The sequence below is a fragment of the Pseudophryne corroboree genome, chromosome 3 (genome assembly GCF_028390025.1).
Source record: "Pseudophryne corroboree isolate aPseCor3 chromosome 3, aPseCor3.hap2, whole genome shotgun sequence".
NCBI classification, from domain to species: Eukaryota; Metazoa; Chordata; class Amphibia; order Anura; family Myobatrachidae; genus Pseudophryne; species Pseudophryne corroboree.
Genome location: NC_086446.1, coordinates 330,567,980 through 330,594,379, shown reverse-complemented (window position 1 = coordinate 330,594,379; position 26,400 = coordinate 330,567,980). Strand labels below are relative to the sequence as shown.

General features: G+C 38.9%; 15 non-coding genes across 15 annotated transcripts; all 15 read right to left on the bottom strand.

Moving 5' to 3' along the window:
* Positions 1–447: 447 nt before the first annotated feature.
* TRNAP-UGG (transfer RNA proline (anticodon UGG)) lies at positions 448–519 on the bottom strand. The gene has a single exon. It is a non-coding gene; the product is annotated as a tRNA-Pro (tRNA).
* A 794-nt stretch (positions 520–1,313) lies between these two features.
* Positions 1,314–1,385, bottom strand: TRNAP-UGG (transfer RNA proline (anticodon UGG)). The gene has a single exon. It is a non-coding gene; the product is annotated as a tRNA-Pro (tRNA).
* A 789-nt stretch (positions 1,386–2,174) lies between these two features.
* Positions 2,175–2,246, bottom strand: TRNAP-UGG (transfer RNA proline (anticodon UGG)). Its single transcript has one exon. It is a non-coding gene; the product is annotated as a tRNA-Pro (tRNA).
* Positions 2,247–3,035: 789 nt separating this feature from the next.
* On the bottom strand, positions 3,036–3,107 carry TRNAP-UGG (transfer RNA proline (anticodon UGG)). Its single transcript has one exon. It is a non-coding gene; the product is annotated as a tRNA-Pro (tRNA).
* A 1,655-nt stretch (positions 3,108–4,762) lies between these two features.
* Positions 4,763–4,834, bottom strand: TRNAP-UGG (transfer RNA proline (anticodon UGG)). The gene has a single exon. It is a non-coding gene; the product is annotated as a tRNA-Pro (tRNA).
* Positions 4,835–5,625: 791 nt separating this feature from the next.
* On the bottom strand, positions 5,626–5,697 carry TRNAP-UGG (transfer RNA proline (anticodon UGG)). Its single transcript has one exon. It is a non-coding gene; the product is annotated as a tRNA-Pro (tRNA).
* A 790-nt stretch (positions 5,698–6,487) lies between these two features.
* TRNAP-UGG (transfer RNA proline (anticodon UGG)) lies at positions 6,488–6,559 on the bottom strand. Its single transcript has one exon. It is a non-coding gene; the product is annotated as a tRNA-Pro (tRNA).
* A 794-nt stretch (positions 6,560–7,353) lies between these two features.
* Positions 7,354–7,425, bottom strand: TRNAP-UGG (transfer RNA proline (anticodon UGG)). The gene has a single exon. It is a non-coding gene; the product is annotated as a tRNA-Pro (tRNA).
* Positions 7,426–8,214: 789 nt separating this feature from the next.
* TRNAP-UGG (transfer RNA proline (anticodon UGG)) lies at positions 8,215–8,286 on the bottom strand. The gene has a single exon. It is a non-coding gene; the product is annotated as a tRNA-Pro (tRNA).
* A 794-nt stretch (positions 8,287–9,080) lies between these two features.
* Positions 9,081–9,152, bottom strand: TRNAP-UGG (transfer RNA proline (anticodon UGG)). Its single transcript has one exon. It is a non-coding gene; the product is annotated as a tRNA-Pro (tRNA).
* Positions 9,153–20,664: 11,512 nt separating this feature from the next.
* On the bottom strand, positions 20,665–20,736 carry TRNAP-UGG (transfer RNA proline (anticodon UGG)). The gene has a single exon. It is a non-coding gene; the product is annotated as a tRNA-Pro (tRNA).
* Positions 20,737–23,252: 2,516 nt separating this feature from the next.
* On the bottom strand, positions 23,253–23,324 carry TRNAP-UGG (transfer RNA proline (anticodon UGG)). Its single transcript has one exon. It is a non-coding gene; the product is annotated as a tRNA-Pro (tRNA).
* Positions 23,325–24,115: 791 nt separating this feature from the next.
* Positions 24,116–24,187, bottom strand: TRNAP-UGG (transfer RNA proline (anticodon UGG)). The gene has a single exon. It is a non-coding gene; the product is annotated as a tRNA-Pro (tRNA).
* A 790-nt stretch (positions 24,188–24,977) lies between these two features.
* TRNAP-UGG (transfer RNA proline (anticodon UGG)) lies at positions 24,978–25,049 on the bottom strand. The gene has a single exon. It is a non-coding gene; the product is annotated as a tRNA-Pro (tRNA).
* Positions 25,050–25,843: 794 nt separating this feature from the next.
* Positions 25,844–25,915, bottom strand: TRNAP-UGG (transfer RNA proline (anticodon UGG)). Its single transcript has one exon. It is a non-coding gene; the product is annotated as a tRNA-Pro (tRNA).
* Positions 25,916–26,400: the final 485 nt, after the last annotated feature.

The following is a 26,400-nucleotide window of genomic DNA, read 5'->3' as shown; positions in this document are numbered from 1 at the left end:
CAATTTATTGTTGATCTTTTTGTTAGTCATAATGAGACTATTCTTTTAAGCCACTCAGGGTTACTTAGACAAAAGAAAGGTAAGAGAAAAACCTGTAATTTCATTTTGACAGTTTTTTGTTTGTCAAAATGAGACTTTTAAGCCACTCAAGGTTACTTAGACAAAATGGAATCTATAGTTTACCCAATATACCACCAAATGCTTGACATTTTACTAAGTATGCATAAGTTTATACCTGTAAAAGATGGGCTCATCCGGGATTTGTACCAGGGATCTCTCGCACGCTAAGCAAGAATTATACCCCTTGACCAACGATCCCACTGTGCATGTCTTTTTTATGTATATTAATGAAATTGTAAGTAAACCTGTTTGTATACATTAGTGAGTATTTTAAAATGCTATTAAATACTATCAGATATTAAGGACTATAAAAGTATATGAAACCATGGGCTCGTCCGGGATTTGAACCCGGGACCTCTCGCACCCAAAGCGAGAATCATACCCCTAGACCAACGAGCCAACTGCATAATAAACTCTCATTCAGATTTTACCATTTTTAAAGTAAAACTCAAATTATTTAAGAAAAAATGCAAAAAGCTGGAGCAAACACACAATTTCATTTAATGAAGATGTAACGTTTTAAAAATAACATAACAACTTAAAACAACAAAATGTGTATGTAGTATTGCGAAAATAATAACTTAAGGTTACTTGCTATCCAAGTATGCATATTTAAAATGTGCAGTGCCAAGATTTAGAGGTCCCAATAGAGTTTGGACTTTTTTGATAGTTGGAACCTAAGACTTGTCACATACTGTGTGCAACTCAAGCATGCAGACCCAGAAGAAAGACAAAATAAACACCTGCAATTTATTGTTGATCTTTTTGTTAGTCATAATGAGACTATTCTTTTAAGCCACTCAGGGTTACTTAGACAAAAGAAAGGTAAGAGAAAAACCTGTAATTTCATTTTGACAGTTTTTTGTTTGTCAAAATGAGACTTTATAGCCACTCAAGGTTACTTAGACAAAATGGAATCTATAGTGTACCCAATATACCACCAAATGCTTGACATTTTATTAAGTTTGCATAAGTATATGCCTGTAAAAGATGGGCTCATCCGGGATTTGTACCAGGGATCTCTCGCACCCTAAGCAAGAATTATACCCCTTGACCAACGAGCCCACTGTGCATGTCTTTTTTATGTATAGTAATGAAATTGTAAGTAAACCTGTTTGTATACATTAGTGAGTATTTTAAAATGCTATTAAATACTATCAGATATTAAGGACTATAAAAGTACATGAAAACATGGGCTCATCTGGGATTTGAACCCGGGACCTCTCGCACCCAAAGCGAGAATCATACCCCTAGACCAACGAGCCAACTGCGTAATGGCTTTTCATTCAGATTTTACCATTTTTAAAGTAAAACTCAAATTATTTAAGAAAAAATGCAAAAAGCTGGAGCAAACACACAATTTCATTTAAATGAAGATGTAACATTTTAAAAATAACAACTTAAAACAAAAAAATGTGTATGTAGTATTGCGAAAATAATAACTTAAGGTTACTTGTTATCCAAGTATGCATATTTAAAATGTGCAGTGCCAAGATTTGGAGGTCCCAATAGAGTTTGGACTTTTTTGATAGTTGGACCAAAGACTTGTCACATACTGTGTGCAACTCAAGTATGCAGACCCAGAAGAAAGACAAAATAAACACCTGCAATTTATTGTTGATCTTTTTGTTAGTCATAATGAGACTATTCTTTTAAGCCACTCAGGGTTACTTAGACAAAAGAAAGGTAAGAGAAAAACCTGTAATTTCATTTTGACAGTTTTTTGTTTGTCAAAATGAGACTTTTAAGCCACTCAAGGTACCTTAGACAAAATGGAATCTATAGTTTACCCAATATACCACCAAATGCTTGACATTTTACTAAGTATGCATAAGTATATACCTGTAAAAGATGGGCTCATCCGGGATTTGTACCAGGGATCTCTCGCACCCTAAGCAAGAATTATACCCCTTGACCAACGAGCCCACTGTGCATGTCTTTTTTATGTATAGTAATGAAATTGTAAGTAAACCTGTTTGTATACATTAGTGAGTATTTTAAAATGCTATTAAATACTATCAGATATTAAGGACTATAATAGTACATGAAAACATGGGCTCGTCCGGGATTTGAACCCGGGACCTCCCACACCCAAAGCGAGAATCATACCCCTAGACCAACGAGCCAACTGCGTAATGGCTTTTCATTCAGATTTTACCATTTTTAAAGTAAAACTCAAATTATTTAAGAAAAAATGCAAAAAGCTGGAGCAAACACACAATTTCATTTAATGAAGATGTAACATTTTAAAAATAACAACTTAAAACAAAAAAATGTGTATGTAGTATTGCGAAAATAATAACTTAAGGTTACTTGTTATCCAAGTATGCATATTTAAAATGTGCAGTGCCAAGATTTAGAGGTCCCAATAAAGTTTGGACTTTTTTGATAATTAGAACCTAAGACTTGTCACATACTGTGTGCAACTCAAGCATGCAGACCCAGAAGAAAGACAAAATAAACACCTGCAATTTATTGTTGATCTTTTTGTTAGTCATAATGAGACTATTCTTTTAAGCCACTCAGGGTTACTTAGACAAAAGAAAGGTAAGAGAAAAACCTGTAATTTCATTTTGACAGTTTTTTGTTTGTCAAAATGAGACTTTTAAGCCACTCAAGGTTACTTAGACAAAATGGAATCTATAGTTTACCCAATATACCACCAAATGCTTGACATTTTACTAAGTATGCATAAGTTTATACCTGTAAAAGATGGGCTCATCCGGGATTTGCACCAGGGATCTCTCGCACCCTAAGCAAGAATTATACCCCTTGACCAACGAGCCCACTGTGCATGTCTTTTTTATGTATATTAATGAAATTGTAAGTAAACCTGTTTGTATACATTAGTGAGTATTTTAAAATGCTATTAAATACTATCAGATATTAAGGACTATAAAAGTATATGAAACCATGGGCTCGTCCGGGATTTGAACACAGGACCTCTCGCACCCAAAGCGAGAATCATACCCCTAGACCAACGAGCCAACTGCATAATAAACTCTCATTCAGATTTTACCATTTTTAAAGTAAAACTCAAATTATTTAAGAAAAAATGCAAAAAGTTGGAGCAAACACACAATTTCATTTAATGAAGATGTAACCTTTTAAAAATAACATAACAACTTAAAACAACAAAATGTGTATGTAGTATTGCGAAAATAATAACTTAAGGTTACTTGCTATCCAAGTATGCATATTTAAAATGTGCAGTGCCAAGATTTAGAGGTCCCAATAGAGTTTGGACTTTTTTGATAGTTGGAACCTAAGACTTGTCACATACTGTGTGCAACTCAAGCATGCAGACCCAGAAGAAAGACAAAATAAACACCTGCAATTTATTGTTGATCTTTTTGTTAGTCATAATGAGACTATTCTTTTAAGCCACTCAGGGTTACTTAGACAAAAGAAAGGTAAGAGAAAAACCTGTAATTTCATTTTGACAGTTTTTTGTTTGTCAAAATGAGACTTTATAGCCACTCAAGGTTACTTAGACAAAATGGAATCTATAGTGTACCCAATATACCACCAAATGCTTGACATTTTACTAAGTTTGCATAAGTATATGCCTGTAAAAGATGGGCTCATCCGGGATTTGTACCAGGGATCTCTCGCACCCTAAGCAAGAATTATACCCCTTGACCAACGAGCCCACTGTGCATGTCTTTTTTATGTATAGTAATGAAATTGTAAGTAAACCTGTTTGTATACATTAGTGAGTATTTTAAAATGCTATTAAATACTATCAGATATTAAGGACTATAAAAGTACATGAAAACATGGGCTCGTCTGGGATTTGAACCCGGGACCTCCCACACCCAAAGCGAGAATCATACACCTAGACCAACGAGCCAACTGCGTAATGGCTATTCATTCAGATTTTACCATTTTTAAAGTAAAACTCAAATTATTTAAGAAAAAATGCAAAAAGCTGGAGCAAACACACAATTTCATTTAATGAAGATGTAACATTTTAAAAGTAACAACTTAAAACAAAAAAATGTGTATGTAGTATTGCGAAAATAATAACTTAAGGTTACTTGTTATCCAAGTATGCATATTTAAAATGTGCAGTGCCAAGATTTAGAGGTCCCAATAAAGTTTGGACTTTTTTGATAATTAGAACCTAAGACTTGTCACATACTGTGTGCAACTCAAGCATGCAGACCCAGAAGAAAGACAAAATAAACACCTGCAATTTATTGTTGATCTTTTTGTTAGTCATAATGAGACTATTCTTTTAAGCCACTCAGGGTTACTTAGACAAAAGAAAGGTAAGAGAAAAACCTGTAATTTCATTTTGACAGTTTTTTGTTTGTCAAAATGAGACTTTTAAGCCACTCAAGGTTACTTAGACAAAATGGAATCTATAGTTTACCCAATATACCACCAAATGCTTGACATTTTACTAAGTATGCATAAGTTTATACCTGTAAAAGATGGGCTCATCCGGGATTTGTACCAGGGATCTCTCGCACCCTAAGCAAGAATTATACCCCTTGACCAACGATCCCACTGTGCATGTCTTTTTTATGTATATTAATGAAATTGTAAGTAAACCTGTTTGTATACATTAGTGAGTATTTTAAAATGCTATTAAATACTATCAGATATTAAGGACTATAAAAGTATATGAAACCATGGGCTCGTCCGGGATTTGAACCCGGGACCTCTCGCACCCAAAGCGAGAATCATACCCCTAGACCAACGAGCCAACTGCATAATAAACTCTCATTCAGATTTTACCATTTTTAAAGTAAAACTCAAATTATTTAAGAAAAAATGCAAAAAGCTGGAGCAAACACACAATTTCATTTAATGAAGATGTAACGTTTTAAAAATAACATAACTTAAAACAACAAAATGTGTATGTAGTATTGCGAAAATAATAACTTAAGGTTACTTGCTATCCAAGTATGCATATTTAAAATGTGCAGTGCCAAGATTTAGAGGTCCCAATAGAGTTTGGACTTTTTTGATAGTTGGAACCTAAGACTTGTCACATACTGTGTGCAACTCAAGCATGCAGACCCAGAAGAAAGACAAAATAAACACCTGCAATTTATTGTTGATCTTTTTGTTAGTCATAATGAGACTATTCTTTTAAGCCACTCAGGGTTACTTAGACAAAAGAAAGGTAAGAGAAAAACCTGTAATTTCATTTTGACAGTTTTTTGTTTGTCAAAATGAGACTTTATAGCCACTCAAGGTTACTTAGACAAAATGGAATCTATAGTGTACCCAATATACCACCAAATGCTTGACATTTTATTAAGTTTGCATAAGTATATGCCTGTAAAAGATGGGCTCATCCGGGATTTGTACCAGGGATCTCTCGCACCCTAAGCAAGAATTATACCCCTTGACCAACGAGCCCACTGTGCATGTCTTTTTTATGTATAGTAATGAAATTGTAAGTAAACCTGTTTGTATACATTAGTGAGTATTTTAAAATGCTATTAAATACTATCAGAAATTAAGGACTATAAAAGTACATGAAAACATGGGCTCGTCTGGGATTTGAACCCGGGACCTCTCGCACCCAAAGCGAGAATCATACCCCTAGACCAACGAGCCAACTGCGTAATGGCTTTTCATTCAGATTTTACCATTTTTAAAGTAAAACTCAAATTATTTAAGAAAAAATGCAAAAAGCTGGAGCAAACACACAATTTCATTTAAATGAAGATGTAACATTTTAAAAATAACAACTTAAAACAAAAAAATGTGTATGTAGTATTGCGAAAATAATAACTTAAGGTTACTTGTTATCCAAGTATGCATATTTAAAATGTGCAGTGCCAAGATTTAGAGGTCCTAATAAAGTTTGGACTTTTTTGATAATTGGAACCTAAGACTTGTCACATACTGTGTGCAACTCAAGCATGCAGACCCAGAAGAAAGACAAAATAAACACCTGCAATTTATTGTTGATCTTTTTGTTAGTCATAATGAGACTATTCTTTTAAGCCACTCAGGGTTACTTAGACAAAAGAAAGGTAAGAGAAAAACCTGTAATTTCATTTTGACAGTTTTTTGTTTGTCAAAATGAGACTTTTAAGCCACTCAAGGTTACTTAGACAAAATGGAATCTATAGTTTACCCAATATACCACCAAATGCTTGACATTTAACTAAGTATGCATAAGTATATACCTGTAAAAGATGGGCTCATCCGGGATTTGTACCAGGGATCTCTCGCACCCTAAGCAAGAATTATACCCCTTGACCAACGAGCCCACTGTGCATGTCTTTTTTATGTATATTATTGAAATTGTAAGTAAACCTGTTTGTATACATTAGTGAGTATTTTAAAATGCTATTAAATACTATCAGATATTAAGGACTATAAAAGTACATGAAAACATAGGCTCGTCCGGGATTTGAACCCGAGACCTCTCGCACCCAAAGCGAGAATCATACCCCTAGACCAACGAGCCAACTCCGTAATGGCTTCTCATTCAGATTTTACCATTTTTAAAGTAAAACTCAAATTATTTAAGAAAAAATGCAAAAAGCTGGAGCAAACACACAATTTCATTTAAATGAAGATGTAACATTTTAAAAATAACATAACAACTTAAAACAAAAAAATGTGTATGTAGTATTGCGAAAATAATAACTTAAGGTTACTTGTTATCCAAGTATGCATATTTAAAATGTGCAGTGCCAAGATTTGGAGGTCCCAATAGAGTTTGGACTTTTTTGATAGTTGGACCAAAGACTTGTCACATACTGTGTGCAACTCAAGTATGCAGACCCAGAAGAAAGACAAAATAAACACCTGCAATTTATTGTTGATCTTTTTGTTAGTCATAATGAGACTATTCTTTTAAGCCACTCAGGGTTACTTAGACAAAAGAAAGGTAAGAGAAAAACCTGTAATTTCATTTTGACAGTTTTTTGTTTGTCAAAATGAGACTTTATAGCCACTCAAGGTACCTTAGACAAAATGGAATCTATAGTTTACCCAATATACCACCAAATGCTTGACATTTTACTAAGTATGCATAAGTATATACCTGTAAAAGATGGGCTCATCCGGGATTTGTACCAGGGATCTCTCGCACCCTAAGCAAGAATTATACCCCTTGACCAACGAGCCCACTGTGCATGTCTTTTTTATGTATAGTAATGAAATTGTAAGTAAACCTGTTTGTATACATTAGTGAGTATTTTAAAATGCTATTAAATACTATCAGATATTAAGGACTATAAAAGTACATGAAAACATGGGCTCGTCCGGGATTTGAACCCGGGACCTCCCACACCCAAAGCGAGAATCATACCCCTAGACCAACGAGCCAACTGCGTAATGGTTTTTCATTCAGATTTTACCATTTTTAAAGTAAAACTCAAATTATTTAAGAAAAAATGCAAAAAGCTGGAGCAAACACACAATTTCATTTAATGAAGATGTAACATTTTAAAAATAACAACTTAAAACAAAAAAATGTGTATGTAGTATTGCGAAAATAATAACTTAAGGTTACTTGTTATCCAAGTATGCATATTTAAAATGTGCAGTGCCAAGATTTAGAGGTCCCAATAAAGTTTGGACTTTTTTGATAATTAGAACCTAAGACTTGTCACATACTGTGTGCAACTCAAGCATGCAGACCCAGAAGAAAGACAAAATAAACACCTGCAATTTATTGTTGATCTTTTTGTTAGTCATAATGAGACTATTCTTTTAAGCCACTCAGGGTTACTTAGACAAAAGAAAGGTAAGAGAAAAACCTGTAATTTCATTTTGACAGTTTTTTGTTTGTCAAAATGAGACTTTTAAGCCACTCAAGGTTACTTAGACAAAATGGAATCTATAGTTTACCCAATATACCACCAAATGCTTGACATTTTACTAAGTATGCATAAGTTTATACCTGTAAAAGATGGGCTCATCCGGGATTTGTACCAGGGATCTCTCGCACCCTAAGCAAGAATTATACCCCTTGACCAACGATCCCACTGTGCATGTCTTTTTTATGTATATTAATGAAATTGTAAGTAAACCTGTTTGTATACATTAGTGAGTATTTTAAAATGCTATTAAATACTATCAGATATTAAGGACTATAAAAGTATATGAAACCATGGGCTCGTCCGGGATTTGAACCCGGGACCTCTCGCACCCAAAGCGAGAATCATACCCCTAGACCAACGAGCCAACTGCATAATAAACTCTCATTCAGATTTTACCATTTTTAAAGTAAAACTCAAATTATTTAAGAAAAAATGCAAAAAGCTGGAGCAAACACACAATTTCATTTAATGAAGATGTAACCTTTTAAAAATAACATAACAACTTAAAACAACAAAATGTGTATGTAGTATTGCGAAAATAATAACTTAAGGTTACTTGCTATCCAAGTATGCATATTTAAAATGTGCAGTGCCAAGATTTAGAGGTCCCAATAGAGTTTGGACTTTTTTGATAGTTGGAACCTAAGACTTGTCACATACTGTTTGCAACTCAAGCATGCAGACCCAGAAGAAAGACAAAATAAACACCTGCAATTTATTGTTGATCTTTTTGTTAGTCATAATGAGACTATTCTTTTAAGCCACTCAGGGTTACTTAGACAAAAGAAAGGTAAGAGAAAAACCTGTAATTTCATTTTGACAGTTTTTTGTTTGTCAAAATGAGACTTTATAGCCACTCAAGGTTACTTAGACAAAATGGAATCTATAGTGTACCCAATATACCACCAAATGCTTGACATTTTACTAAGTTTGCATAAGTATATGCCTGTAAAAGATGGGCTCATCCGGGATTTGTACCAGGGATCTCTCGCACCCTAAGCAAGAATTATACCCCTTGACCAACGAGCCCACTGTGCATGTCTTTTTTATGTATAGTAATGAAATTGTAAGTAAACCTGTTTGTATACATTAGTGAGTATTTTAAAATGCTATTAAATACTATCAGATATTAAGGACTATAAAAGTACATGAAAACATGGGCTCGTCCGGGATTTGAACCCGGGACCTCCCACACCCAAAGCGAGAATCATACCCCTAGACCAACGAGCCAACTGCGTAATGGCTTTTCATTCAGATTTTACCATTTTTAAAGTAAAACTCAAATTATTTAAGAAAAAATGCAAAAAGCTGGAGCAAACACACAATTTCATTTAATGAAGATGTAACATTTTAAAAATAACAACTTAAAACAAAAAAATGTGTATGTACAGATGTGTCCACTATTACCTTTCTGAAAAGAGTGCCATGGCAGTAAATTTGGCATGACATGAATTCCTTTTGTTGTTGGGCCATCATGTTGTGCTGTGACAATTCATGACAATTCATAGTTTCACCACTGGGTGTCCAGTGCATCACGTAACGTAGCTTTCCACCAACATTGCTGTTAAATAGACACTGTAATCAGGTCGTTGTGATGTATGGCCAGCTTTAGAGTGTAATTGCTAATTGTGTAGGTGTGAAAATCACAGTGTGAGAGGCCTTTGAAGTAGACTCCTTGGGGGGTACAGATTTTATCCTGGCTGGGGGATGTTACTATATGTTGCTCATAGCACAGAGGTGAATGAAGTCTAAAGTGAAATTAAATAATAAGTTAAGAAAAACCTTAGTGCTAGAGAGTAAAAGAACATATAAGATTTTGCAATGATAAAATATTTCCAAATAAAGGGCCTCATTACGAGTTGATCGCACAAAGCTGCTTTTTGCAGCCCGTGCAATCATCTAATCTCCACCTATGAGGGTTGGTTTTTTCCCATAGCAAAGCTGCAATTGCTTGTGCAGGCCTGCTATGGTAAAAAATGTTGTACAGTTTCTAAGTAGGTCTGGACTTAGGGGGTCATTACGACTCGATCGCAGCATGTCGTCGTTCGCACAGCTGCAATCGGGTCCGTGCTGCGCATGTGCGGCGGCTGCTATGTGCACGCATGGCCATCGCTGGGCAACGACGCTGGGACCGAAAAAAGCGATCGCAGCATCAATCGCATGAAGATTGACAGGCGGAGGGCGTTCCTGGGCAACTCACCGTTTGCAGCCGTTTTCGGGGAGTGGTAAGAAAAACGCAGGCATGGTGAGAGAAATGCAAGTGTGTTCAGGGCGAGTGTTTGATGTCAGAGCTAGGACCGAACAGGTTGAAAACATTGCAGCAGGTAAGTAAGTCACCGGCACCCCTGCACTGAGCATACTGCCGGCACTGCTGACACCCCTGCACCGAGGACACTTCTGGCACTCCCACACTGCCGACACTCCTGCACTGAGGACACTGCCGGCACAACTGCACTGGGGATACTGCCAGCACTCCTGCATGGAGGACACCTCCTACACTGCCGACACTGCCAGCACTTCTGCACCGAGGACACTTCCGGCACTCCCACACTGTCGGCACCCCTGACTGCTGACACTGCTGGCACCCCTGCGCTGGGGATACTGCCAGCACTCCTGCACTGATTACACCACCTGCACCTCTGCACCGAAGACACTACTGGCACTCCCACATGTATTGGAGATATATTAATACTTCACAATTAGCTGCCGCTGCTGATACTCCGGTGTGCCTGATGGATAAATTGCCCTGCACATATGGATGTCCATGTTGCTGCCCACAGTGCTGTTGGTGGCTAGAGGTGGGAGGAGAAGCCACCGGCATCTGTGATTCTGCTGACCGGAAGTCGGACCCGGTCACTTGCTCGTTGCCAGGGGTTACATGCTCGTTGCCAGGGGTTACATATGCTTGTTGCCATAGGGGTTACATGCTTAGTACCAGGAGGTTACATGCTCATTCTGGGTAGCGCTGGGTAATGGTCTAGTACACAGGTTCTCAAACTCGGTCCTCAGTACCCCACACGGTGCATGTTTTGCAGGTCTCCTCACAGAATCACAAGTGAAATAATTAGCTCCACCTGTGGACTTTGTAAAATGTGTCAGTGAGTAATTAATACACCTGTGCACCTGCTGGGTTACCTGCAAAACATGCACTGTGTGGGGTCCTGAGGACCGAGTTTGAGAACCTCTGGTCTAGTAATACCCCTGGCATCTGTCTCCTTGAAGGGTCGTCTTCCATGCTGTCTGCATTGAATCTGCAGCTTCCAGTAGTAGGTAGATCCTAAGCATCTATTGTGCCGCTGCTGCGACCCCCCCAGCCCCAGGACTCAGCCATCCAGGCTGCAGCCTTATGGCTGATCAGGCCCTGGGTCTCATGTTTCTTCACCTACTTGTATGGCAGGCAGAGCACCCAGTGACTTATTATGGAGCACAGCCCCAGCACTGGACTGATTTGTGGCAGACAGGCACAGCACCCACTTGTATGGCAGACAGAGCACCCGGTTACTTATTATGGCAGCACAGCCCAAGCATTGGACTGATTTGTGGCAGACAGGCACAGCACCCACTTGTATGGCAGACAGAGCACCCGGTTACTTATTATGGCAACACAGCCTCAGCACTGGACCGATTTGTGGCAGACAGATGCAGCACCCACTTGTATGGCAGACACTGTCGATCTTCAGCCCGGATCCCAGTGAAATATATGCGGTATTGAAATGCCAAAAATTCTCTCTACTCACACCTTAACCACCAAACAATTGCAAAAAATGACAAGTATCAATAGTGCCTTTTAGTTAGTATCATAATTTCCATATCGAATCTCTGTGTGGAGTTTGTATGAACTCTTCATCAGCACATTATCAATCATAAGGGAAAAGATTTTTTCAAACATATAGGCAACATTGAGCCAGGTACATGTTGGAAGTTAGTATGAGAGATGTATTGGAAAAATATTAATACTTCACAATTAGCTGCTACAGCTGATATTCCCGTGTGCATGATGGATAAATTGGCCTGCACATATGGTTCATGGGTGTCATTCTGACCCGATCGCTGCTACTGACCAGCCGCTGCGGGGCGTGTAGCGATGATTAGCTCCCGGCCAGCACGCTAAAGCTGCGCTGGCCGGGAGCTACTCCTGAAGTACAAAAGCATTGCCGCTGTGCAATGCTTTTGTACTTCTGCGGGGGAAAGGGGGGCGGAACTGACCTGCGGGGCGGACTAGCCCTGTGCTGGGCATCCCCATGCATGTCTCGGTTCCTGATCGTAGCCCTGCAAAATTTTGCAGGGCTACGATCAACTTAGAATAACCCCCCCCATAGCCGCAATTTTGTTAGCAGATGGGCAAAACCATGGGGGTCATGCAGACCTGATCGCACGCTAGGTTTTTTCGCTGCGCTGCGATCAGGTCATAACTGCGCGTGCGTGTGCACCGCAATACGCAGGCGCGTCGCACGGGTACAAAGTGGATCGTTGCTGAGCAATGGATTTAATGAAGAATCCATTCGCACAGACAATTGCAAGGAGATTGACTGGAAGAAAACATTTGTGGATGTCAACTGAACGTTTTCTGGGAGTGTTTGGTAAAACACAGGTGTGTCCATGCATTTGCAGGGTGGGTGTCTGACGTAAATTCGGGGCAATCACTTTAGGCTGTTCGTGTCCGGAATGCCCTCTTCCTGTCACTCTCTTTGTGATCTGCTGTCTCTGTGTCTCCCACCCTCTGATTTTCTTTCTCCTAGACTTTATCTCCTTCCCCATGACTCTCTCTCACATGACTGTCTCAGTGTCTCTCGCCATCTGACTGTCTATCTCCCTCTAACTCTATCGCTCTCTCTCCTTTAATCTATCTCTCCCCTTCACTATCTGTGTCTCTGTCCCCTGAATTTGTTGCTATCTCCTCCTGACTCTATCGCTCTCCCCCTGACTCTGTCTCTCAGTGTCTCCCACCCTCTCATTTTCTTTCTCCTAGACTTTATCTCTCTCCCCGACTATCGCCATCAAAGTTTGTCTCTCTCCCTATAACTCTATCACTATCTCTCCTTGACTCTCTCTCCCCTTAACTATCTCTCTATGTCTCTGTCCCCTGAATTTGTCACTCTCTTCTCCTAACTTTATCGCTCTCCCCCTGACTGTCTCTCACCCTTTGATTTTCTTTCTCCTAGACTTTATCTCTCTCCCTCTGACTATCTCTCTCACATGACTATCTCACTTTGTCTCTCCATCAAACTTTGTCTCTCTCCCGCTAACTCTGTCGCTCTCTCTCCTTGACTCTATCTCTCTCCCTTTAACTATCTCTGTCCCCTGAATTTTTTTGATCTCTCCTCCTGACTCTATCGCTCTGCCCCTGACTCTGTCTCTCAGTGTCTACCACCCTCTAATTTTCTTTTTCCTAGACTTTATCTCTCTCCCTCTGACTTTATCTCTCTCACATGACTGTCTCACTTTGTCTCTCTCCATCTAACTCTCTCTCTCCTTGACTCTATCTCTCTCCTCTTTACTATCTCTCTGTCCCATGACTTTGTCGCTCTCTCCTCCTGACTCTATCGCTCTCCCCCTGACTCTGTCTCTGTACCTCCCAACCTCTGATTTTGTCTTTCAAGTAGACTTTATCTCTCTCCCTGACTCTATCTCTCTCACATGACTGTCTCACTTTCTCTCTCCATCTGACTTTCTCTCTCCCTCTAACTCTCTCTCTCTCTCTCCCCTTAATTATCTCTCTGTGTCTGTCCCCTGACTTTGTCACTCTCTACTCCTCACTCTATCGCTCTCCCCCTAACTTTGTCTCTGTGTCTCCCACCCTCTGATTTTCTTTCTCCTAGACTTTATCGCCTTCCCTCTGACTCTGTCTCTCTCACATGACTCTGTCTCAGTGTCTCTCTCCATCTGACTATATCTCTCCCTCTAACTCTATCACTCTCTCTCCTTTACTCTATCTCTCTCCCCTTAACTATCTGTGTCTCTGTCCCCTGAATTTGTCGCTATCTCCTCCTGACTCTATCGCTCTCCCCCAGACTCTGTCTCTCAGTGTCTCCCACCCTCTGATTTACTTTCTTCTAGACTTTATCTCTCTCTCCCTGACTATTTCTCATATGACTCCATCAAACGTTGTCTCTCTCCCTATTACTCTATCACTCTCTCTCCTTGACTCTATCTCTCTCCCCTTAACTATCTCTCTATGTCTCTGTCCCCTGAATTTGTCACTCCCTCCTCCTAACTCTTTCGCTCTTCCCTTAACTCTGTCTCTCAGTGTCTCCCACCCTTTGATTTTCTTTCTCCTAGACTTTATCTCTCTCCCTCTGACAATCTCTCTCACATGACTCTGTCTCACTTTGTCTCTCCATCAAACTTTGTCTCTCTCCCTCTAACTCTATCACTCTCTCTCCTTGACTCTATCTCTCTCCCTTTAACTATCTCTCTGTGTCTCTGACCCCTGAATTTGTCGCTCACTCCTCCCGACTCTATCGCTCTCCCCCTGACTGTCTCAGTGTCTACCACCCTCTAATTTTCTTTATCCTAGACTTTATCTCTCTCCCTCTGACTATCTATCTCACATGACTCTCTCACTTTGTCTCTCTATCAAACTTTGTCTTTCTCCCTCTAACTCTATTGCTCTCTTCTTGACTATCTCTTTCCCCTAAACAATCTCTCTGTGTCTGTCCCATGACTTTGTCGCTCTCTCCTCCTGACTCTATTGCACTCCCCTAACTCTGTCTCTCATTGTCTACCACCCTCTAATTTTCTTTCTCCTAGACTTTATCTCTCTCACATGACTGTCTCACTTTCTCTCTCCATCTGACTTTAGTTTATTGTAATGTTAGCAGCCACACAGCAAAACACAAGCTAAAAAGCATTCTCCATAAAGGAGCTGTACAATAAAGAGCATATTGCCCCATATTAATAAAGATCTGTTTACAGACTACAGTGAGTGGCCAATTGAACACAGGAAAGTAGCAATCATGCCATAGCATTAGAGTCCAATTCCTAATTGTGTACAGTAGGTGTGAAAATCTTAGTGTGTGAGGCCTTTGTAGTAGATTCCTTGGAGAGTATAGATAGCATATATCCTGTCTGGGGGATGGCCTGGGATTTGAAATGAATAATTCAATTCCAATTTAAGTGTTTTCAGCTTCTAACTTTAGTCTATGCAGCTACAATATCAAAAGTTTTTTTATACATTTCTTGTTCCTTGCAATAAACAAATATGGTATTTAAAAATATAATTGATTCAACTTCCTTCATAATTGGTCAAATAATGTAAAATGCTCAGGAAATGCACTCTTGTCTGTGAGGGGAGCCTGTGCCATTCCTTAGAGGAGAGTAGGGAGTGGGCATCACAGCATCTACTGTATAAAAGGGCCTACACAGTACACATGGGGTGACTGTGCTGAGCGATCTGAGCGATGCTAGATCACTCAGCAAGATTGCTCAGCACACAGCGCTGCACAACAATGTGTCAACGATGTGTGCTGAGCGATCTGTCAGGGCCAGTGAACACTGGCCCTGAGAGGCGATCTGACTAGATTTATCCTGCATGCAGGATCTTAATCGCTGCACCATTGCGACAACTGAACATCTATGTACTTGGAATATACAGTACCTATCAGCCACATAATCACTGTTGAAGTCTGGTTCCAGTTTAAGAAATATAGCATCATAACTATTTATTTACAGTTTCTTACATAGCGCAGCATAATTCTTTCCCATTCGTCCATTTAAAAAATATTAGTTATTTTGTGTGCACTGTGACTGTGTAAAGTAATTGCTATCACACAGAGCTGCCTCTGCTGTGATCAGGCAGCGTGAGGGATGGGACTTGCTTGAGCTGTGTGCACTGTGCCTGATTGTTGTCATTCTGTTGGGGGAGGGGAGAACACACAGAGCTGCATAAAGGGGGTCATTCCAAGTTGATCGCTAGCTGCCGTTGTTTGCAGCACAGCGATCAGGCTTAAAATCTGCATTTCTGTGCATGCATATGTCCCGCAATGCGCATGCGCGACGTACGGGTACATAGCCCTTTGTGGTTTTGCACAGATTCTAGCAAAGTTTTCCTTCACACTGGCGCCCGCTAGAAGATTGACAGGAAGGGGGCGTTTCTGAGTGTCAACTGACCGTTTTCAGGGAATGTTTGGAAAAACGCAGGCGTGTCTGAAAAAATGCAGGCGTGGCCGGGCATTCGCTGGGTGGATGTGTGATGTCAAATCTGGACACGAACAGGCTGAAGTGATCGCAAGCACTGAGTAGGTCTAGAGCTACTCAGAAACTGCACAAACTGTTTTTGCAGAGCTCGGCTGCACAGGCGTTCGCACTTCTGCTAAGCTAAAATACACTCCCCAGTGGGCGGCGGCATAGCGTTTGCACGGCTGCTAAAACTAGCCAGTGGCGATCTACTCGGAATGACCCCAATGTCTGGTGCTCAGACGTGCATTAAATGCTTTGCTCACTACAAGGATACTAAAGGTTATGATTTGTGACATGGATAGACAAGGATGGAAAAAGTAAAAAAATATGAAAACATTCCCAAAACCTTGTGTTGACCATATGTGTGTTTTAACCATTTCCATGTCGACCATTTGCTGCTGTGAGTAGTTGCTTCCTAATTTGGGAGCAGCCGGTATATAATGAGCTGTCCAGGCTCATGGTAGTATTATGTAGTTTCAGGAGTGGTAATATCTGTGCTCACCTGATGTCTAGGTGTATGTGTCTTACATTATTACCAGTAATTTATATAGCGCACACATATTCTGCAGCGCTTTACAGAGAATATTCAGCCATTCACATCAGTCCCTGCCCCAGTGGAGCTTACACTCTATATTCCCTACCACATGTACACACACACATTTGCACAAGGGTTAATTTTGTTAGGAACCAATTAACCTATCACTATATTTTGGGATTGTGGGAGGAAACCGGAGTAACCGGAGGAAGCCCACTCAAGTATGGGGAGAATATACAAACTCCACACATTATAATGAGTGTACAATGGTGTATTTGTAGTGTTCTTTATTGCGACACAATGCTCAGGTCACATGAATATTAATTAGACAGGTAAAAAGAGAGGTTTTTAAAACCGCACAGGACCTGTGTTTGGTTCACACTATGATTAGTTAGAAATTCAAAAAACAACATAAAGGCAATAAAGGGTCAAATACTCCTGGCACTTGGTTGGTGGTGCGCCCACTAAAAATAGTTCAATAAACTTTAAGCCCAATGCACCGTCCCAAGACAGACAACTAATTAGGTCTCCATTTGCCCTCCGCCCTGCCTTATGTTAATGCTAATTGATGTTGTATTGAGACTTTTGTTCAGTCTCTTACTCACAAAGTAGCACATGCACTGTAAAGGGTGAAATACTCCTGGCACCTGGTTGGTGGTGCTCCCAGAAAAAAATAGTACAATAAACTGTATAAATGGAAAATCTTTACATAGGAGGTAAAGACAAAAGGAGACTTTAAGTCTGTCCTGGGGCACACTTGTCAAAAATGATTAATAAAATATAACTTTTAATATTCACAATTAAAAAAGATCATCTCACAAAGCGACATGGCGACATGTAAAAATTGTAATCATAAACTTTTTGATACGGTAATCCAATATATTATTATAGTGAAATATGCAGTATGCGGTATTGAAATACCCAAAAATCTCTCAGAGGTGTATTACCTCGTTACAATACTTTGAGAGAATTGGCTTCTCTATACTCACACCTTAACCACCAAACAATTGCAAAAAATGACAAGTATCAATAGTGCCTTTTAATTAGTATCATAATTTCCATATCAAATACCTGTGTGAAGTTTGCCCGGCTGCTGGGATGAGAGAGCCAGGTACCTATATGGAAGTTACTGTAATATGAGAGATGTATTGGAGATATATTAATACTACACAATTAGCTGCCGCTGCTAATATTCCTGTGTGCCTGATGGACAAATTGCCCTGCACATACAGATGTCCATGTTGCTGCCCACGGTGCTGTTGGTGGCTAGAGGTGGGAGGAGAAGCCACCAGCATCCATGATTCTGCTGACCGGAAGTTGGACCCGGTCACATGCTCGTTGCCAGGGGTTATATGCTCGTTTCCAGGGGTTACATATGCTTGTTGCCATAGGGGTTACATGTTTAGTGCCAGGGGGTTACATGCTCAGTGCCAGGGGGTTACATGCTCATTCTGGGTAGCGCTGGGTAATGGTCTAGTAATACCTCTAGCATCTGTCTCTTAGAAGGCAGCTGCCATTTTTAAAGGGCCGTCTTCCATGCTGTCTGCATTGAATCTGCAGCTTCCAGTAGTAGGTAGAGCCTAAGCGTCTATTGGACCGGTGCTGCCCCCCCCCCCAGGACTCAGCCATCCAGGCTGCAGCCTTATGGCTGCTCAGGCCCCGGGTCTCATGTTTCTTCACCCGCTTGTATGGCAGACAGAGCACTGAATGACATATTATGGAGCACAGCCAGCCCCAGCACTGGACTGATTTGTGGCAGACAGGCGCAGCACCCACTTGTATGGCAGACAGAGCACCCAGTGACTTATTAAGGCAGCACAGCCCCAGCACTGGACTGATTTGTGGCAGACAGACGCAGCACCCACTTGTATGGCAGACACTGTCGATCTTCAGACCGGATCCCAGTGAAATATATGTGGTATTGAAATACCAAAAATTCTCTCTACTCACACCTTAACCACCAAACAATTGCAAAAAATGACAAGTATCACTAGTGCCTTTTAGTTAGTATCATAATTTCTATATTGAATCTCTGTGTGGAGTTTGTATGAACTCTTCATCAGCACATTATCAATCACAAGGAAAAAGATTTTTTTAAACATATAGGCAACATTGAGCCAGGTACATGTTGGAAGTTAGTATGAGAGATGTATTGGAAAAATATTAATACTTCACAATTAGCTGCTGCAGCTGATATTCCCGTGTGCATGATCGATAAATTGCCCTGCACACACGGCTCATGGGGGTCATTCTGACCCGATCGCTGCTGCTGACCAGCCGCTGCGGGTCGTGTAGTAATGAGTAGCTCCCGGCCAGCACGCTAAAGCTGCGCTGGCCGGGAGCTACTCCTGAAGTGCAAAAGCATCGCCGCTGTGCAATACTTTTGCACTTCTGCAGGGGGGGGGGGGCGTAACTGACCTGCGGGGTGGACTGGCCCTGTGCTGGGCATCCCCCGCATGTCTCTGTTCCTGATAGTAGCCCTGCAAAATTTTGCAGGGCTAAGATCAACTCGGAATGACACCCCATAGCTGCAATTTTGTTAGCAGATGGGCAAAACCATGGGGGTCATGCAGGCCTGATTGCACGCTAGGTTGTTTTGCTGAGCTGTGATCAGGACATAACTGCGCATGTGTGTGCCCCGCAATACGCAGGCGCGTCGCACAGGTACAAAGTGGATCGTTGCTGAGCAATGGATTTAATGAAGAATCCATTCACACAGACAATCGCAAGGAGATTGACTGGAAGAAAACATTTGTGGATGTCAACTGACCATTTTCTGGGAGTGTTTGGAAAAACGCAGGTGTGTCAATGCGTTTGCAGGGTGGGTGTCTGATGTAAATTCGGGGCAAACACTTTAGCCCGGAATTGACGTCAGACACCTGCCCTGCAAACGCTTGGACACACCTGCGTTTTTCCAAACACTCCCAGAAAGCGTTCAGTTGCCACCCACAAATGCCCTCTTCCTGTCAATCTCCTTGCGATCTGCTGTGCGAATCGATTCTTCGTTAAATCCATTGCTCAGCCATGATCCGCTTTGTACCCGTACGACGCACATGCGCATTGAGGTGCATAAGCATTTGCAGTTTCGACCTGATCGCACCGCTGCAAAACAACCTAGCGTGCGATCATTTCGGAATGACCCCCATGGTTTTGCCCATTTGCAAATAAAATGCTGCTAGAATCAGGTCTGAACTACTCCCTCTAGAATCTCTTTATCAGACTTTCTGCTTGCTCAGTTTCTGAAAATGCCACCTGCTGTCTGAAAAGTGGTACTGCACTATATTTCAGAGGAGATACACATGGCTTGCCGTGTATATCTTAAGAGGAAAGCTTATCTCATGCCATGAACGGCAGGCCATGATACTTTTTTCAGAAAGGTAATAGTGGACACATCTGTAGTATTGCGAAAATAATAACTTAAGGTTACTTGTTATCCAAGTATGCATATTTAAAATGTGCAGTGCCAAGATTTAGAGGTCCCCATAAAGTTTGGACTTTTTTGATAATTAGAACCTAAGACTTGTCACATACTGTGTGCAACTCAAGCATGCAGACCCAGAAGAAAGACAAAATAAACACCTGCAATTTATTGTTGATCTTTTTGTTAGTCATAATGAGACTATTCTTTTAAGCCACTCAGGGTTACTTAGACAAAAGAAAGGTAAGAGAAAAACCTGTAATTTCATTTTGACAGTTTTTTGTTTGTCAAAATGAGACTTTTAAGCCACTCAAGGTTACTTAGACAAAATGGAATCTATAGTTTACCCAATATACCACCAAATGCTTGACATTTTACTAAGTATGCATAAGTTTATACCTGTAAAAGATGGGCTCATCCGGGATTTGTACCAGGGATCTCTCGCACCCTAAGCAAGAATTATACCCCTTGACCAACGATCCCACTGTGCATGTCTTTTTTATGTATATTAATGAAATTGTAAGTAAACCTGTTTGTATACATTAGTGAGTATTTTAAAATGCTATTAAATACTATCAGATATTAAGGACTATAAAAGTATATGAAACCATGGGCTCGTCCAGGATTTGAACCCGGGACCTCTCGCACCCAAAGCGAGAATCATACCCCTAGACCAACGAGCCAACTGCATAATAAACTCTCATTCAGATTTTACCATTTTTAAAGTAAAACTCAAATTATTTAAGAAAAAATGCAAAAAGCTGGAGCAAACACACAATTTCATTTAATGAAGATGTAACCTTTTAAAAATAACATAACAACTTAAAACAACAAAATGTGTATGTAGTATTGCGAAAATAATAACTTAAGGTTACTTGCTATCCAAGTATGCATATTTAAAATGTGCAGTGCCAAGATTTAGAGGTCCCAATAGAGTTTGGACTTTTTTGATAGTTGGAACCTAAGACTTGTCACATACTGTGTGCAACTCAAGCATGCAGACCCAGAAGAAAGACAAAATAAACACCTGCAATTTATTGTTGATCTTTTTGTTAGTCATAATGAGACTATTCTTTTAAGCCACTCAGGGTTACTTAGACAAAAGAAAGGTAAGAGAAAAACCTGTAATTTCATTTTGACAGTTTTTTGTTTGTCAAAATGAGACTTTATAGCCACTCAAGGTTACTTAGACAAAATGGAATCTATAGTGTACCCAATATACCACCAAATGCTTGACATTTTACTAAGTTTGCATAAGTATATGCCTGTAAAAGATGGGCTCATCCGGGATTTGTACCAGGGATCTCTCGCACCCTAAGCAAGAATTATACCCCTTGACCAACGAGCCCACTGTGCATGTCTTTTTTATGTATAGTAATGAAATTGTAAGTAAACCTGTTTGTATACATTAGTGAGTATTTTAAAATGCTATTAAATACTATCAGATATTAAGGACTATAAAAGTACATGAAAACATGGGCTCGTCTGGGATTTGAACCCGGGACCTCCCACACCCAAAGCGAGAATCATACCCCTAGACCAACGAGCCAACTGCGTAATGGCTATTCATTCAGATTTTACCATTTTTAAAGTAAAACTCAAATTATTTAAGAAAAAATGCAAAAAGCTGGAGCAAACACACAATTTCATTTAATGAAGATGTAACATTTTAAAAATAACAACTTAAAACAAAAAAATGTGTATGTAGTATTGCGAAAATAATAACTTAAGGTTACTTGTTATCCAAGTATGCATATTTAAAATGTGCAGTGCCAAGATTTAGAGGTCCCAATAAAGTTTGGACTTTTTTGATAATTAGAACCTAAGACTTGTCACATACTGTGTGCAACTCAAGCATGCAGACCCAGAAGAAAGACAAAATAAACACCTGCAATTTATTGTTGATCTTTTTGTTAGTCATAATGAGACTATTCTTTTAAGCCACTCAGGGTTACTTAGACAAAAGAAAGGTAAGAGAAAAACCTGTAATTTCATTTTGACAGTTTTTTGTTTGTCAAAATGAGACTTTATAGCCACTCAAGGTTACTTAGACAAAATGGAATCTATAGTGTACCCAATATACCACCAAATGCTTGACATTTTACTAAGTTTGCATAAGTATATGCCTGTAAAAGATGGGCTCATCCGGGATTTGTACCAGGGATCTCTCGCACCCTAAGCAAGAATTATACCCCTTGACCAACGAGCCCACTGTGCATGTCTTTTTTATGTATAGTAATGAAATTGTAAGTAAACCTGTTTGTATACATTAGTGAGTATTTTAAAATGCTATTAAATACTATCAGATATTAAGGACTATAAAAGTACATGAAAACATGGGCTCGTCTGGGATTTGAACCCGGGACCTCCCACACCCAAAGCGAGAATCATACCCCTAGACCAACGAGCCAACTGCGTAATGGCTATTCATTCAGATTTTACCATTTTTAAAGTAAAACTCAAATTATTTAAGAAAAAATGCAAAAAGCTGGAGCAAACACACAATTTCATTTAATGAAGATGTAACATTTTAAAAATAACAACTTAAAACAAAAAAATGTGTATGTAGTATTGCGAAAATAATAACTTAAGGTTACTTGTTATCCAAGTATGCATATTTAAAATGTGCAGTGCCAAGATTTAGAGGTCCCAATAAAGTTTGGACTTTTTTGATAATTAGAACCTAAGACTTGTCACATACTGTGTGCAACTCAAGCATGCAGACCCAGAAGAAAGACAAAATAAACACCTGCAATTTATTGTTGATCTTTTTGTTAGTCATAATGAGACTATTCTTTTAAGCCACTCAGGGTTACTTAGACAAAAGAAAGGTAAGAGAAAAACCTGTAATTTCATTTTGACAGTTTTTTGTTTGTCAAAATGAGACTTTTAAGCCACTCAAGGTTACTTAGACAAAATGGAATCTATAGTTTACCCAATATACCACCAAATGCTTGACATTTTACTAAGTATGCATAAGTTTATACCTGTAAAAGATGGGCTCATCCGGGATTTGTACCAGGGATCTCTCGCACCCTAAGCAAGAATTATACCCCTTGACCAACGATCCCACTGTGCATGTCTTTTTTATGTATATTAATGAAATTGTAAGTAAACCTGTTTGTATACATTAGTGAGTATTTTAAAATGCTATTAAATACTATCAGATATTAAGGACTATAAAAGTATATGAAACCATGGGCTCGTCCGGGATTTGAACCCGGGACCTCTCGCACCCAAAGCGAGAATCATACCCCTAGACCAACGAGCCAACTGCATAATAAACTCTCATTCAGATTTTACCATTTTTAAAGTAAAACTCAAATTATTTAAGAAAAAATGCAAAAAGCTGGAGCAAACACACAATTTCATTTAATGAAGATGTAACGTTTTAAAAATAACATAACTTAAAACAACAAAATGTGTATGTAGTATTGCGAAAATAATAACTTAAGGTTACTTGCTATCCAAGTATGCATATTTAAAATGTGCAGTGCCAAGATTTAGAGGTCCCAATAGAGTTTGGACTTTTTTGATAGTTGGAACCTAAGACTTGTCACATACTGTGTGCAACTCAAGCATGCAGACCCAGAAGAAAGACAAAATAAACACCTGCAATTTATTGTTGATCTTTTTGTTAGTCATAATGAGACTATTCTTTTAAGCCACTCAGGGTTACTTAGACAAAAGAAAGGTAAGAGAAAAACCTGTAATTTCATTTTGACAGTTTTTTGTTTGTCAAAATGAGACTTTATAGCCACTCAAGGTTACTTAGACAAAATGGAATCTATAGTGTACCCAATATACCACCAAATGCTTGACATTTTATTAAGTTTGCATAAGTATATGCCTGTAAAAGATGGGCTCATCCGGGATTTGTACCAGGGATCTCTCGCACCCTAAGCAAGAATTATACCCCTTGACCAACGAGCCCACTGTGCATGTCTTTTTTATGTATAGTAATGAAATTGTAAGTAAACCTGTTTGTATACATTAGTGAGTATTTTAAAATGCTATTAAATACTATCAGAAATTAAGGACTATAAAAGTACATGAAAACATGGGCTCGTCTGGGATTTGAACCCGGGACCTCTCGCACCCAAAGCGAGAATCATACCCCTAGACCAACGAGCCAACTGCGTAATGGCTTTTCATTCAGATTTTACCATTTTTAAAGTAAAACTCAAATTATTTAAGAAAAAATGCAAAAAGCTGGAGCAAACACACAATTTCATTTAAATGAAGATGTAACATTTTAAAAATAACAACTTAAAACAAAAAAATGTGTATGTAGTATTGCGAAAATAATAACTTAAGGTTACTTGTTATCCAAGTATGCATATTTAAAATGTGCAGTGCCAAGATTTAGAGGTCCTAATAAAGTTTGGACTTTTTTGATAATTGGAACCTAAGACTTGTCACATACTGTGTGCAACTCAAGCATGCAGACCCAGAAGAAAGACAAAATAAACACCTGCAATTTATTGTTGATCTTTTTGTTAGTCATAATGAGACTATTCTTTTAAGCCACTCAGGGTTACTTAGACAAAAGAAAGGTAAGAGAAAAACCTGTAATTTCATTTTGACAGTTTTTTGTTTGTCAAAATGAGACTTTTAAGCCACTCAAGGTTACTTAGACAAAATGGAATCTATAGTTTACCCAATATACCACCAAATGCTTGACATTTTACTAAGTATGCATAAGTATATACCTGTAAAAGATGGGCTCATCCGGGATTTGTACCAGGGATCTCTCGCACCCTAAGCAAGAATTATACCCCTTGACCAACGAGCCCACTGTGCATGTCTTTTTTATGTATATTATTGAAATTGTAAGTAAACCTGTTTGTATACATTAGTGAGTATTTTAAAATGCTATTAAATACTATCAGATATTAAGGACTATAAAAGTACATGAAAACATAGGCTCGTCCGGGATTTGAACCCGAGACCTCTCGCACCCAAAGCGAGAATCATACCCCTAGACCAACGAGCCAACTGCGTAATGGCTTCTCATTCAGATTTTACCATTTTTAAAGTAAAACTCAAATTATTTAAGAAAAAATGCAAAAAGCTGGAGCAAACACACAATTTCATTTAAATGAAGATGTAACATTTTAAAAATAACATAACAACTTAAAACAAAAAAATGTGTATGTAGTATTGCGAAAATAATAACTTAAGGTTACTTGTTATCCAAGTATGCATATTTAAAATGTGCAGTGCCAAGATTTGGAGGTCCCAATAGAGTTTGGACTTTTTTGATAGTTGGACCAAAGACTTGTCACATACTGTGTGCAACTCAAGTATGCAGACCCAGAAGAAAGACAAAATAAACACCTGCAATTTATTGTTGATCTTTTTGTTAGTCATAATGAGACTATTCTTTTAAGCCACTCAGGGTTACTTAGACAAAAGAAAGGTAAGAGAAAAACCTGTAATTTCATTTTGACAGTTTTTTGTTTGTCAAAATGAGACTTTATAGCCACTCAAGGTACCTTAGACAAAATGGAATCTATAGTTTACCCAATATACCACCAAATGCTTGACATTTTACTAAGTATGCATAAGTATATACCTGTAAAAGATGGGCTCATCCTGGATTTGTACCAGGGATCTCTCGCACCCTAAGCAAGAATTATACCCCTTGACCAACGAGCCCACTGTGCATGTCTTTTTTATGTATAGTAATGAAATTGTAAGTAAACCTGTTTGTATACATTAGTGAGTATTTTAAAATGCTATTAAATACTATCAGATATTAAGGACTATAAAAGTACATGAAAACATGGGCTCGTCCGGGATTTGAACCCGGGACCTCCCACACCCAAAGCGAGAATCATACCCCTAGACCAACGAGCCAACTGCGCAATGGTTTTTCATTCAGATTTTACCATTTTTAAAGTAAAACTCAAATTATTTAAGAAAAAATGCAAAAAGCTGGAGCAAACACACAATTTCATTTAATGAAGATGTAACATTTTAAAAATAACAACTTAAAACAAAAAAATGTGTATGTAGTATTGCGAAAATAATAACTTAAGGTTACTTGTTATCCAAGTATGCATATTTAAAATGTGCAGTGCCAAGATTTAGAGGTCCCAATAAAGTTTGGACTTTTTTGATAATTAGAACCTAAGACTTGTCACATACTGTGTGCAACTCAAGCATGCAGACCCAGAAGAAAGACAAAATAAACACCTGCAATTTATTGTTGATCTTTTTGTTAGTCATAATGAGACTATTCTTTTAAGCCACTCAGGGTTACTTAGACAAAAGAAAGGTAAGAGAAAAACCTGTAATTTCATTTTGACAGTTTTTTGTTTGTCAAAATGAGACTTTTAAGC